Raw genomic sequence first — 13,070 nt, forward strand, 5'->3', positions numbered from 1 at the left:
AGCTCTCTAGATCAGTGGTTCTCAAATGGGGGTACGCGTACCCCTGGGGGTACTTGAGGGTATGCCCAGGGGTACGTGAGATTTTTGTAAAATATTCTAAAAAATAGCAACAATTGAAAAATATTTTATAAATATATTTGTTGAATAATACTTCAACAAAATATGAATGTAAGTTCATAAACTGTGAAAAAAAAATACAACAAAATCAGCTAGATTTTTTGTATACATGTTCCGTAAATATTGATGTTAAATATTTATTTTTTGTGAAGAAATGTTTAGAATTAAGTTGATGAATCCAGATGGATCTCTATTACAATCCCCAAAGAGGGCACTTTAAGTTGATGATTACTTCTATGTGTAGAAATCTTTATTTATAATTGAATCACTTGTTCATTTTTCAACAAGTTTTTAGTCATTTTTATATCTTTCTTTCCAAATAGTTCAAGAAAGACCACTACAAATGAGCAATATTTTGCACTGTTATACAATTTAATAAATCAGAAACTGGTGACACAGTGTTGTATTTTACTTCTTTATCTCTTTTTTTCAACCAAAAATGCTTTGCTCTGATTAAGGGGTACTTGAATTAAAAAAATGTTCACAGGAGGTACATCACTGAAAAAAGGTTGAGAACCACTGCTCTAGATCACAAAAATATTCTGAGACCAATCTGTGAGCGGTTCCCAGTATAAACTCAAATCGAGGGAGAGCATCATTCAGTCACTACGCAATAAATAGCTGGAATAAACTTCCTGAAGATGTCGGACTTTTCCCAACTCTGACTACTTTTAAAATTAGACTGAAAACTTTTATGTTCAACTTAACTTTCAGCTACATTTTTTAATCTTTTAACTTTTTAACGTCTGCACCGTTTTTATTTTCTGCATTTTAATTTTGCTTTTATTTTCTTTCATTTCACTTTGTTGTCTGTGAAGCACTTTGAGTCTGCCTTGAGTATGAAAAGTGCTATACAAATAAAGTTGCCTTGCCTTGCCTTATTGCAAGTTTGTCCTTAAATAAAATAGTGAACATACAAAACAACTTGTCTTTTAGTAGTAAGTAAACAAACAAAGGCTCCTAATTTACTTTTCAGAGGCGGTATAGTACCGAATATGATTCATTAGTATCGCTATCTCAGCTGCATTCGGACGGAAGGTGGATTACACCCTGGACAAGTCGCTACCTCATTGCAGAGCCAACACTGATAGACAGACAACATTCACATTCACACACGAGGCCCCATTTAGTGTTGCCAATCAACCTATTACCATCTTGGCAAGCTGGGTAACGTTTGCTGTGGTCTGGAACAACATGGCACACAAACAACTACCAGAAATGTAGGCAATAGTACATACGGATAAAACGTCATGAGACAATAAAACATAAACTAGATACACAGAGGAAATTAAGTAAGCTCAAATATACCTACAAACGAGACATAATAAGTTAAAGTACCAATGATTGTCACACACACACTAGGTGTGGTGATTATATCTTCTGCATTTGACCCATCACCCTTTGAGAGGAGAAGTAAGCAGCAGCGGTGGCCGCGCCCGGGAATCATTTTTGGTGATTTAACCCCCAATTCCAACCCTTGATGCTGAGTGCCAATGATGCAATATGTACATACAGTTAGCCTTAATAGCATGTTAGCATCGATTCGCTTGCAGTAATGGATTGAGCAAATATGCCTGATTTGAACTCCAGCGAATCAATTAAATCCGCAAAGCTCACCTTTGTGCATTCACGCACAGCATAAAACACAAAGAAGGAGTGGCATAAACCACGTCTTTCTGTGGCAGCATTGGAGAAAGTTGCACATACAAACAAACTATGATGAGTTCAAGGTTGGCTGAAATTAGTAGGACAAATTGGTGCTTGCCAAATACTCTCATCAGTGAAGCATGTATAACATAAACAGTAGCATTTCTACCAATCACGAAGGTTTGTGTCATGTTTTTCCTCCTACAGAAAAAATATTAAAACAAAAAATATATTATTTTCTGCGCTCTTACTAACATACACGCTAACAAAACTGTTTTGCCCCTCCTTAGTATACGTCGGCCAGGTACATTTTAGTGACAAAAGTCCAGTGAGTGTTTTGTAAGTGCTCACCGACAAAGGTCGTGACCTCATTCGGGAGTGTTGGTTTGTAGTCGACTTTGTTGTCTTGGACCGCCGGTCCTTCAGTTTCGCTTCAACGATGCTTTCCACTTTTGCGTCGGTAAAGTGCACTCAAATAGCACATTCTGCAGGTAATTTCCCCTGCGGATATATATATATATATATATATATATATATATATGTATATATATATATATATATAGACTACAGTACGTGTGTGCTTACATGCTTTTGCGCTTTATTTGTTTTCGTGCTGAAAAAAAAAACACAGCCTTCTCCTTCCGCCATCAACCCCCTCCTCAGCCCCCCTGCTGTGTCTCGCTACTTTCTTGTGTCACAATGATGAAGGGCACCTGCTGTTCAAACCTGATACCAACCTCCCCGCCCCCAACACACACACACACACGTTACCGCCGCGCTGCCTACATTATTCACAAGTGCAGCAGTGCCTCCGCCGTCACTCAGCGGCTCCTCAGTTCGGCGATGTCGCAACACGCTAATGTCGGCTCCCATCGCCCATTTTCTGAGATCTCCGCGGGAGACAAAAGGACCCCCCCCCCCTCCGCCACACCGTCCTCATCAGTTAGGTCATCATGTGAAGGTGGTTACCATGGTTACACATCATCAAGACTTGTGCAAAGATAGCTGCGCTCACTTTCCACTGAGAGGTGTTAACAGTATGTTCAATCTTGATGTATCGGCCCTCTGGTGTCACGCAGCCCGGAAAATAAAAGCCCCCTCTCCATACCTACGTGTGACAGGTCTGGATAAAACCGACTCAAACGCAGCCCATTTAAATGGAGCGGCCTTGTTGAAGCTGCCGCATCGAATGTCGCTAACGTAATTCGTTCCTCGGCTTTCCTGAGTGTCTGGAGTGGGCGCCGCAGTCCTTGAGCCGAACAACCCCCCCGACCCCAGCCACCGCCGCCACCTCCTCTGCCCGAGCAATATGTTTCCCTACCATTCTCCAGCGCTCCTCATGAGGACTCTTGCAAGTCCTTTTCCAGCACGGAGTGTCAAGTGCTGCCTGTGTGTTTAGAATTACCCTACGGCTCAACCGCTGTACACAAAAGAAGGGAAAGTTGGTCCAAACATGCACCTCTGCTGCGTCGCCTGTGCTTTTGTTTTTTTCTGACAAACACACCACATGGTGGCGCTGTTATTAAAGGCCTACTGAAATGAGATTTTCTTATTTACTGTCCATTCTATGTGTCATACTTGATCATTTCGCGATATTGCCATATTTTTGCTGAAAGGATTTAGTAGAGAACATCAACGATAAAGTTTGCAAATTTTGGTCGCAAACTTTCCCCTGACAGTTTGTCTATGTTTTAGTTTTTTCCTCTGCATTTGTCGCTTTCCTCTGTGTTTAGTATCTCCTGTCTTTAGTTCCTGTCTAGTGCTCTTATTTTGTCAGCTTCCTGTCTTGTTCCCTGAGTGCTGTGTTCCTCCTCAGCTGCGGCTGATTGGCACCTGGCCACCCCCGTTGCCAATCAGCCCGCTCCTATTTATACCTGCTTTGCCTTGTGTCAGTTGCTGGATCATTGTATTGTCATTCGGACGTGTATTGTCGTTGCCACACATCACTCTTGTTGTGCTACCTGTCGTGTCGTTTTGTTACAGCTATTACCTGTCATGCTACATTTTGTCCTGGTCGTCGTAGCGGTAAGCTGTTTCTGTTAGCATTAGTTATTTCCAGTTTTTCTGTTTGCTATCCACTAGCTTCCATGCTAAAGTTCCTTTCTGTTTTCTAGCTTCCAATGCTAGCTCCCTTAGTTTGTTATTCCGCCCACGTGCGTGTTTTTTGTTTGTTCTTGTTTAGTTTTGATTAAATCATGTTTTTATATTCTATGCCTGCCTCTGTCTCTGCATCTTTGGGTTCGTCAACAACAAATAACTGTTAAAGCCCTGTCTTTACCGGAAGTATGTGCGCGTGATGTCACGAGTTGCAGGGCTCCACACATATTCACATTGTTTTTAATGGGAGCCACCAGCAGTAAGAGCAATTCAGACCGAGAAAGCGAATTCGTGAATCAGGATATTGATAGTGAAGGACTAGGAAAAAAAAAAAAAAGCGACGGCTCCGGGCGGCGGGAGTGTGAGCGTTTCAGATGTAATTAGACACATTTACTAAGATAATTCTAGAAGATCCCTTATATACTTATTGTTTTAATAGTGTTTTAGTGATATTTTAAAGATTGTAAAGACATACCTCGAGGTCGGATGGCTGCGGTGAACACAAAGTATCTCAGAGAGAAGCCGAAGAGCCAAGCCCACAGCTGCCTTTCAAACAGCTGCTGCAGGACAAAGAATAATCCAATGATTTGTCCGGTAAGATATATATCACAATTTCCCCATCCAAAACTATGCTGGTTGACGTAGAGAAAACATGTTCGCTTGACCACTCTGTGTTAAAGCTTCACAAGAAACAAAGAAACACCGGCTCTGTCTCGGTGCTAAAAACAGCTGCAATCCACCGCTTTCCACCAACAGCAATGTTCTTTATAGTCTCCATTATTAAATGAAAAAATTGCAAAAGATTCAGCAACACAGATGTCCAAATTACTGTGTAATTACGCCATGAACAGAGACGACTTTTAGCCGGGTTTGGTGCAGCGCTAATATTTCCTGACAGTCCGTGACGTCACGCGTACGGGTCATCATTCCGCGACGTTTTCAACAGGAAACTCGCGGGAAATTTAAAATTGCAATTTAGTAAACTAAAAAGGCCGTATTGGCATGTGTTGCAATGTTAATATTTCATCATTGATGTATAAACTATCAGACTGCGTGGTCGCTAGTAGTGGGTTTCAGTAGGCCTTTAAGTCCCAACGTTTGACCGCGTGATTTGAAGTTTCTCACACGGCTCAACACGGCACTCTAACGCTAAGGCGCTTCGACGAATCGCTGCCAAATTTGTACACACCTTTAGTCAGCTGTGGGCCGTCAGGACCAGCAAGGCATTCTCAGCTGGCCTAACATAAATCATAATCATGAATTAATAAAAGTTCATTTTAATCTACTTTCTGTATTCTCTTTTTTCATCCGTGCAGTCGCCTGAGCGCATCTCCTGCGCACTTAACACACCTCTCGCTGATGAGTTCCCTGTGCTTCTTAGGCCAGAGCAAACCTGCATTCCGTGGTAGAACATAGCTACCTGTTCTCGTACACCAAGCCGACACCTATAGGTTTATGCTCACTCTCTCTCTCGCTTGTGTTTTTTTCCTCCTCCGTGTTCATTTGTCTCGTGTTCCTGTGTAGTTCCAGCAGCATTCCTCTGTTCTCTGGTTACGAGCGGTGTGTCTCGTCTCCCCACATTCCCAATTGTTCCCTGGCTGACATTTTGGATCTCGACCTCCAGCCTGGACACAGACTTTGACGCCTCCTGCCTGACCCTGGATCTCTGAGCGTGCCTTGCCCTAAACACCTCCCTAAGGAGGCGTTTGGGTGGCATCCTGACCAGATTCCCAAACCACCTCATCTGGCTCCTCTTGATGTGGAGGAGCAGTGGCTTTACTTTGAGCTCCTTCCTGAGGGCAGAGCTTCTCACCCTATCTCTAAGGGAGAGCCCTGCCACCAGGCAGGGGAAACTCATTTCAACCACTTGTACCGTGATCTTGTCCTTTCGGTCATAACCCAAAGTTCATGACCATAGGTGAGGATGAGAACGCAGATCGACCGGTAAATTGAGAGATTTGCCTTCCGGCTCAGCTCCTTCTTCACCACAACGGATCGATACAGCTTCCGCATTACTGAAGACCTGTCGATCTCACGATTCACTTTTCCCTCACTCGTGAACAAGACTCTGAGGGACTTGAACTTCTCCACTTGGGGCAGGGTCTCCTCCCCAACCTGGATGTGGAACTACACCCTTTTCCGGGCGAGAACCATGGACTCGGACTTAGAGGTGCTGATCCTCCCAGTAACACTCAACATATAATCACTACACATAGTCGCACACATACACATTTTGGGTTAATTTCACACTTCATAATATTTCCCCCTGTACCGTCACACTCTTCATGTCTTATTAGGCTTATTAGGCTTCATGCCTTATTAGGCTCCAGTGTTGCTTGTTTTTACGTGAGAGCTTTTGTCCAATCAGAATTCAGCTAGCATGTTGCCAGCGTGGTATGAATTCTGCCGGTTGATAGACAGTTGCGATGACGAGTTGTTGACAGTATCTCATCTAGGTAGCCTTATGTTACATACCCGGCCAGTAGAGAAATAATCGGTACTCATGTTTTTAACTCACAAAGGAGAGCAAAACGAGTGTTCAAATATTGTATTTCTTTATTTTTTTATGTCTAAAGTTTTTTGCAATTTTAATTTTGACAATACCACGTAAGATATGTTTTAAATAGTAAAACGGATTTATTGATTTTTAAATGTGCCGAAATATAGCCTGTTTTGTACACTGTTGAGGTGGTTCAATGCGCAGTAAATGTGTTTCTGTAGTGTTTCTCCAGCAATGGTCATTTGGTGACTTAAATGATGGTATTTTGAGAGGTAATCATTGAAGTCGGACATCACTGAAGGCGTAGGAAGGAAACGCACAATCCGCCACTGCGTTTAAGGGACTGACAACCACGTGTGCACGTTTTGAGCAAGATTGGTTGAAAAACATGGTCACTGTCGAGCAAAAACGACTTGTATTGATACCTAAGTAACTCTTTTAAAGTCTATCGACCAGAAGAGTCCAACCTTTTTTCACCAACATGTGGGGGTCCTTAAATATTTAGTAAAAAAAAAAATCAAGCTAAAAATAAGCGCTATACAGTAAGAAGGGGATTCATATGGCCCCATTTGTCATGGTTTACCCGACACAAGAAACGTGACAAATTCAGGAGTTGCACTATCCACTTTAGCCGCCAGAAGGCAGTAGAGTGTTGAATATCTTAAAATGAGTTTTGTGGCGCTTCACGGTGGCAGAGGGGTTAGTGCGTCTGCCTCACAATACGAAGGTCCTGCAGTCCTGGGTTCAATTCCAGGCTGAGGATCTTTCTGTGTGGAGTTTGCATGTTCTCCCCGTGAATGCGTGGGTTCCCTCCGGGTACTCCGGCTTCCTCCCACTTCCAAAGACATGCACCTGGGGATAGGTTGATTGGCAACACTAAATTGGCCCTAGTGTGTGAATGTGAGTGTGAATGTTGTCTGTCTATCTGTGTTGGCCCTGCGATGACGCAGCGACTTGTCCAGGGTGTACCCCGTCCGCCCGATTGTAGCTGAGATAGGCGCCAGCGCCCCCCGCGACCCCGAAAGGGAATAAGCGGTAGAAAATGGATGGATGGATGGAGTTTTCTGGCAATTCCAACTTTGACCACAGCGTCAGTTGATTTGTAGAGGGGCGCTTTTTGGTCATTTTCAGCAGACTGCATTGCAAAATAATTAACCCCCTACCTTGCTTTCACACGAGATCCATCCAGAAATGGGGTCATGTAAATCCCTTCCTTATTTGTGTCAGTTTTGTGTTATAGGTGGCAAAACATATGATTATTAGTTTATATAAACACAATTTTGGGGTTTTCTTATCACATTAGCAGGTTTTGCTCTACTGCATACATATATATATATATATATATATATATATATATATATATATATATATATATATATATATATATATATATATATATATATATATACACACACACACACACATATACATATATATATATATATATATATATATATATATATATATATATATATATATATATTTACATACATATCTGTGTGTGTTTCTATATATATATACATATATATATATATATATATATATATATATATATATATATATATATATATATATATATATAGGGGCCAACAAATGGCCCCTTAAGACACCCCTGCTTTAGACTACGGTGACATTACATTTGTTACATGGATATAACATCTTCCAAAGTATTTTGCGCACAACCCAGAGACGCTGCCACTAATAATGATTTACAATGAGGCAGCAAATTGTGCATGTAGGCCTTTCCACTCAATCGATGGCATTTGCATCCTCAGGACATAAAATGTATAAATGCAGGATGGAATGAACTGCAAAATAAAAGTGTTTACAAATCACATTGATCGGGTTGCATATTTAATGAATACAATTTAAAAGACTTTCAATGTTGGCAAAATAGCTTTTTTTTACTCGGTAGTGTTAGACTTTACCATGAAAAAAAGGTTTTAACCCTTACTATTATTTTTTTAATTTTTGTCTGTTAATGTTATTTTTGTTGAAAGGAAAGCCGTCCCTTACTAAACGCAGATCACACAGGGCCCCATGATGCTTGGGGGCCACGTTTTGCTTGAAGAAGAGCACGGGAAAAGTGAAATACAAACGTCATTGTGCTTTGTACAACATTTGACCAAAAACGTTACTAGCTCCTTCCTGCTCCGTCACTGATAAGACTATGATGGCACGTTTCTGAGTTGTTTTTGCCTTTATACAGGCTAGTAAGGTAAAGTGTTGTACCTGACAAGTTTCGGCTACCTTGCTTCTTCAGCCTTCATCAGAGGTGTCACGTGATGTTAGTGTTATATGGATTGTACCATCCCACCTGGAGTGGTGGGATGGCGGGGTCCCCTGGTCAGTGACGTGTAGTCAGGGGAGGCATGGAAAGAAAAAAAAAATGTAGAATGAAAAAAAAATAGTTAAATTGTTGTATAGTTGTGATCAAAATTATTCAACCCCCACACAGTTTTGGTGTTTTAGCAAGTTGGACATTTATTCCGTATTTTGTTTATAGTCATATCAAATAAAAATGTGTCAAATAGACAAATGCAACTTAAATTGTAACACTGTATTTTACAAAATACCAAAAAAGGACATTTTTCTTAATATCTCATTGACAAACTTATTCGACCCCCTAGTTACATGCATCTTTAGTTCTTAGTAGAACACCCTTTGGCAGTAATTACATCCTTCAAAGGTGATACATAACCGCACACAAGCTTCTTGCAACCATCTACAGGTATTTTAGCCCATTCCTCTTGAGCAAAGGCCTCCAGTTCATTCATACTCTTATGCTTGCGTGCTGCAACTGCCTTCTTCAAGTCCCACCACAGGTTTTCTATAGGATTTTGGTCTGGCGACTGTGAAGGCCACTCCAGAGTCTTCCAGCCCTTCTTCTGCAACCACTCTGATGTTGATTTGGAGGTATGCTTGGGATCCTTGTCCTGTTGGAAGGTCCAACGTCTCCCAAGCCTCAGCTTCGTCACTGACTTCATGACATTTGCAGCTAATATATCCTGCTAGGAAATAGAATTCATAATGCCTTGAACGCGCTGGAGATTCCCGGTACCTGAGGCAGAGAAACAGCCGCAGAGCATGATTGACGCCCCGCCATGCTTAACAGTAGGCAAGGTCTTCTTCTCTTTGTAAGTTTCATTTTTTCTCCTCCAGACATAACATTGATTCATAGGCCCAAAGAGTTCCAGTTTTGTCTCATCACTCCATAGAACAGTTTCCCAAAACCTTTGGGGTTTGTCCAGATGATTTTTAGCATACTCGAGTCTATTTTACTTGTGCCTGGTAGTCAGAAGTGGGGTGCGCATAGGAGTTCTGGCATGGAGGCCTTCATCTCGTAGTGCGTGCCTTATTGTCTGGGACGAAACTTGCGTTCCCCCCTCTGCAATGTCCTGTTGTAGTTCCTCAGCTGTGACCCGGGGGTTTTTCACCACTGTACGCCCACAGCATCCTCTTTCTACCACGCCCAGGTAGTGTTTCTACTGTGCCTTTATCTTTAAACTTGCGAATTGTGCTTCCAACTGTGTCTCTTGGAATGTTTAATATCTTTGCTATTTTCTTATATCCATATCCTTTCTTATGAAGAGAAATTACATCCTCTCTTGACTTCTTTGACCACTCCCTGGACTTCACCATGTTGCAAATACACCATTGACCGTCTACAAGAAGCTGAGCGTCACAGTCTTTTTCAATCAGTTTAATTGTTGGTCGTTATGGTTCTAATCACATCTACAGGTGTTTTCAACACCTGATTGAAAATACCTTATTCAAATTCTGTTCTTAAGAGTTATGATCTTTAAGGGTTTGAATTATTTTGTCAATGAGATATTAAGAGAATTGACACTGTTTGGTATGTTACAAAATATAATGTTGTAATTCAAGTTGCATTTGTCTATTTAATGCATCTTTATTTGATATGACTATAAACAAAATACGGAATAAATGTCCAACTTGTTCAAACACCAATATTGTGTGGGGTTTGAATAATTTTGATCACAACTGTATGTATCCAGTGATTATACTATAAAGTTATTTTCCATTTAACTTCACCAGTTTTAGATTATTTTTTATTCAAACTCGCTGAATTTTCACATTTGCCATTCGAATACTGAGAAGAGACTTGCGGTGAGTCACAGCCAGTTGAGCCTCTCCATGGATAGTGCAATGACTCAGCTAACTGCTGCCTGCTGTGCAGTGAGACTGTATTGCTATATGAATTATATTATACATTTCCATAGTTTAGTTGAGATATATAAAGTACAGTGTATTTTGTCAACAACTGTATGTGTGTAACGTATTTCTTCAACTGGACAATCATAAAACGGCTGCAAAGACGCACTGTGTGAGGCTCGCCTCCTGGTGGTAGAGGGCGCTAGTGATTCCAGAGATCATTCTTGCGACCAGGCTAAGCCTGAGACATCTGAAGCCGGTATGTTTTAAAGTTGTCGTTTGCCTGTATATCGTAAAAACAACGGTCCAACATTTTACAACTAATTGTAAACTTATACAGTAGGTGCCGACCATCAGTGCCGAGTTGCAATGAAAGTGTTGATGTTGAGATATTAAGCCGAGTTGGTAAGTGAATGTGTTTGCTAATAGTAGCTACTAGCCGTACCCATGTATTTTCTATGGGCGGTTAGCATCGGGTGTTAATCCCGTTTCCTCCAATGTTTCTGATCCGATTGAATTTATGTTTATGTTGAGTCTTTATTTTGGGTACTTAAATATGGTGACTGAGTATTATGGCGTTTTAAGGCCATCTGCATTTTTTATGCTACAGTAAAGACAATGAATGAACACTGCCGCTGGAGCGCGGTTACACCTGTCATAGTGACAACACTGTGTTACACCTGTCATAGTGACAACACTGTGTTACACCTGTCATAGTGACAACACTGTGTAATGTTGTGTTTGTTATTTTGTATATACATGTGATTGTTTAATATTGTTAATGTTAGCAGTAATATCACTAATAATGATAATAATATGTGTAATTTATTTATTGAGGTTCAAACGATAGATGACTTAATGTTGATATTTATGTGCGCACATTGATTGAACTCCAGGTCCTGTGTTTATGTAGGCCAGGTCCCAAAGTCTTGGATGGCGAGGTGTAGATAGGCCTCGAGCCCAAGCCCGAGGATCTCCACCTCCTCAATCCCTTAACTTTTCCCTGCTCTGGTCGGGCCGGTAGGCGGCTTATAGCCGAACCCCTTGCTTCGCACTTCATTGCTCTGCGGCCTTTTGCACTACCTCATACGCAACCTGCCCATAAACCGAACTTTCACTACAAACTGCCATATCCACAACGCCAACCTGGACTGCGATCAGTCTCATATGGCTCCTAGGAACTTGAAGAACTTTTGATATTACTTTTTATGAATTTCCTGAACTAAACCAACATTGTTTGTTGAGATTCCTTTCTGTTTTTTTCTTTTGTTTTGAATGGCCATTCTCATTAATGTCCGTCCACTAGTTGTTGCACTGTACATGTTGAAATAACACCAGTATCATTTAAAGTATTCAATTGTGTCTGTCTTACTCTCTCCCAGTCGTAATCTAGACCAGTGGTCCCCAACCACCGATTGGTACCGGGCCGCAGAAGAATTTTTTATTAATTTTTATTTAAAAAATAAATAAATAAATAAAAAATAAAATGTTATTAAATCAACATAAAAAACACAATATAGACTTGCAATTAGTGCACCAACCACAAAAACCTCCCCTTTTCATGACAAAAACGTCCCTTTTTCATGACAAAGAAAAAAAAAAAAAAAAAAAGGATCCCCCCCCCCAGGCCGCGGGACTAATTATTAAGCGTTGACTGGTCCGCGGATACAAAAAGGTTGTGGACCATTGATCTAGACTTCTGATTAGCCCAAATATTGAGAACTTCTACAATACTAGCTAAAGTACCTGCTACATTAAGTTAAAGTGCCAATGATTGTCACACACACACACTAAGTGTGGTGTAATTTGTCCTCTGCATTCGACCCATCCCCTTGTTCACCCCCTGGGAGGTGAGGGGAGCAGTGAGCAGCAGCGGTCGGGAATCTTTTTTGGCGATTTAACCCCCAATTCCAACCCCTGATGCTGAGTGCCAAGCAGGGAAGAATACTGGTATGAGCTTTTAAACATAACCCGTTAACTGCTGCCAATAAAATGTTGAATAAGATACTCCACAGTATGGGTGTCAAACTCTGGCCCGCGGGCCAAATTTGGCCCTCCCTTTAATTTCATTTGGCCCTTGAGCCAATGTCAAATTAACATTAGAGCTGGCCCCCCGGTGTTATACAGCGGCGGTTTCGCTGTAACACCGCATTCACCGCTAATACTCATACTTGTCAACCCTCACAATTTTCCCGGGAGACTCCAGAAGTTCAGTGCTCCTCCCGAAAATCTCCCGGGGCAACCATTCTCCCGATTTTCTCCCAATTTCCACCCGGACAACAATATTGGGGGCGTGCCTTAAAGGCACTGCCTTTAGCGTTCTCTGCAACCTGTGGTCACGTCTGCTTTTCCTCCATTCAAACAGCGTACCGGCCTAGTCACATAATATATGTGGCTTTAGCACACACAAAAGTGAATGCAAGGCATACTTGATCAACAGCCATACAATGCCAACACTGTTACAAATATGCGCCACATTGTGAACCCACACCAAATAATAATGACAAACACATTTCGGGAGAACAACCGCACC

This window comes from Nerophis ophidion, linkage group LG15 (assembly GCF_033978795.1).
Source record: "Nerophis ophidion isolate RoL-2023_Sa linkage group LG15, RoL_Noph_v1.0, whole genome shotgun sequence".
In the NCBI taxonomy this organism is placed as follows: Eukaryota; Metazoa; Chordata; class Actinopteri; order Syngnathiformes; family Syngnathidae; genus Nerophis; species Nerophis ophidion.